Source organism: Aplysia californica, unplaced genomic scaffold (assembly GCF_000002075.1).
Source record: "Aplysia californica isolate F4 #8 unplaced genomic scaffold, AplCal3.0 scaffold00116, whole genome shotgun sequence".
Taxonomy (NCBI): domain Eukaryota; kingdom Metazoa; phylum Mollusca; class Gastropoda; order Aplysiida; family Aplysiidae; genus Aplysia; species Aplysia californica.
Genome location: NW_004797386.1, coordinates 1436788 through 1439729, shown reverse-complemented (window position 1 = coordinate 1439729; position 2942 = coordinate 1436788).

Below are 2942 nucleotides of genomic sequence, written 5' to 3'. Positions count from 1 at the left end.
CCTCCTCACACCCACCCTCCTCATACCCACCCTCCTCATACCCACACTCCTCACACCCACACTCCTCATACCCACCCTCCTCATACCCACCCTCCTCATCCCCACCCTCCTCATACCCACCCTCACTTCTTCTCATTGGAACGTGATACTCCTTTTTTTTTTAACCCACAAATGTGTTTTTTTCATAGCATGTGTTTTTTGGTCTGTCTTTTTCAAGTTTCAAATAAAAGTTAAAAATTAAAAGTGAATTGAAAAATGTGTATAAATTGAAGAAGCTGTTAAAGTACACCACAACAGCGCGTCTTCAGTAGTAATTCAGTACTTGTATAGTTTTTGTGCTTTTCATAGCGTGAGTTTTGTCGGCTGTCTTTTTCAGCTAGGTTTCTGATCAGTTGTTTTTTTAAACGTGAATTGAAAAGTGTGTATACGTGAAGATCAAGCTGTATAAAGAACATCAGAACAGTGCGTATTCAGTAAGCAGAAAGTGTATCCTCCAATGAATTTACCAGCTCAGAATAAGAACGGTTCTTCGGATCATAGGCTTCTCTTATACCATGTCACTCACAGGCTAGAAGCCTTGTAATTGGCTGTAATTTACATCCGTATTATGGCTTCTGCCGGTTCGACTCGCAACCTTGAAACTAAAAACGCGTTTCCATTTTGAAGGTCACAGTCGATTTAGGTCGAACCGTGACAAAATAATAGATAGCATTTATATAGCGCATATCCCCGCTCAACAGCAGGCTCTATACACTTTACACTATATTATTACCCCAGCAGACCTTAGAACACTCAGAAACATTCTTAGCTTCCCGGGAAGTATACAGTGCAAGCAGCTGATGAATTAAGCGCTCAAACACTAACAAACTGACTAGATCTTTCGCTGTCTATAGCTGGGTACCCATTCCCACCTGTGTGAAGTGAGGAAAATTCGTGTAAAGTACCTTTCCCAAGGACACAACGTCGGGCCCCTGGCGGGATTCGAACCCACGACCTTACGGTTGCGAGTCCGAGAGCCTAACCACTAGGCCACCGACGCCACTTACAAAAGTGTAAGTCTTTGCTTCACCATGAAGAAACATCTTGCTGGCTCTGATTGAGAACAATGGATTCGATCAGCGGCGTGTCTGAGTGTTCCATACCTCAGCCACATTTGGCTTTAAGGTGGGAGGCTCTTTATCAAGTATCTTTGATGTTATGTAGAGGCCCTTAAATTATCCTCCTGCGGGCCTTAATTTGGCTGCGGGCAGCGAGTTTGAGACCCCTGCTCTGGATGTTTTGTTTTGTTTCGTTCTGTTTATTTGTTTTATTGTTGGACTAAACTTCCTTCTTAACCCTATCCGTACGCCCTGGGGTCACTTTGTACCCCCGGGTTGTATTCTTCACATTTTAGAAGACTTCTAGTACGAAGATCTCTTTGAAACGTTTGATATAATTTCTCAAAAAATCATTTTGACAGACTGCTATGCAAAGCGTATGGATCTGATTAACAAGTAAATTTCCTCTTTGGAAAGTGGTGGCTCAGAGTTCCCCTCGTCTTATGGATACGTTAGTAAAACACGACGTGCGGATAGGGTTAAGTGGTGGCACAGAGTTCCCCACGTCGTATGGATACGTTAGTAAAACACGACGTACGGATAGGATTAAGTGGTGGCACAGAGTTCCCCACGTCGTATGGATACGATAGTAAAACACGACGTACGGATAGGGTTAAAATGTTGACGACCGCCCACTGGGAAATCCCGCTATTCAGAAGAACCAGCCGGAAGAAAACGAAGTAAAATTAATGTTTGCAAAGGTCCAAATTTAGTATTTTGTTGACGGATCTTCCTACCCACGAGACTCGGAAATCACAGCCCGCGATGTCCTCGTCTTGTGATTGTGGCCAACGTTAGTGTAGATGTAGCCCAACTTCCTGAAACGTCGCGGATTTGTCGTTGGAAAAGAGCTAGGCTAGGCTTGAAATTTTAGTCTTTGGTCTTTTCGTTTGGATAGAGCTAGTCTTTGGATTTCTCATTCTTGTGGTTGAATATCTCGTTCTTGATCTTGTGTTTGAATTTCTGGTTCTCGTGTTTGGATTTCTCCTTGGGAAAGGGAGAGAGCTAGTCTTTTTGGTTTTAGTAAGAGGTATACGGCACTTGCACCACAATACGGTCATATAAATGCCGAAGAATAGATTTATGTGTTACAAGAGAGTAACATACACAGAAAAAGAAGGAGGAGAGATAAGGACGATTGATGTTTGATAGGAAAGAAGGAGCATACCACACCAGAGCACCCACCAACCACCCACAGAGCTAGTCTTTGGATTTATCGTTGGGAGGGATAAGTTAGTCTTAGTATTTCTCGCGTTTGAAATTGAAAATACTTTCGCCCAGACTCCCAGTTTCCATCACTGTAAGTTTGTGTTATGTATATAGCGCTGTGCTCTGTCAAACGTGTTATTTAATAACCAGCACACACTTTGTCTGTCTGTGTAATTTGGTCGCTTTGAAGGACAAGCGGGCTAACCCAGATTTCGGGGGTTTCCAGAAATCTTGACCTGCTCCAAAAGTGGGCATTGCCCTACCTATAGGAGAAGTTTGGTTTCATTGGTGTGTATATTTGTTTGGTTATAGAGAAAACTCTCCTTGTCTTTTAAAAAAACTGAACAAGGGGCAAAAACCTTACCTTCAATTTTCTCAAAACAGCCACTCTCGGGATAGCCCCCTTGTCCTTAAAAGCGACCAATTTATCTAATGCAGCGCTTGTCCAAATTCTGTAGCCAGCCTCCACGTTTGCCACCTGTGTAATGTATCTAGAGCAGCGCTTGTCGACTCTTTTTTTTAAAAAATAGCCTGCGCCCGCTTCTACCACCTTTAAGAAGCTAAATGCGTTAATGTGTTATTCATACCACCCACCTACATGTGCATGTAGTTCCGAGCAGGGGCATGAAATATTAC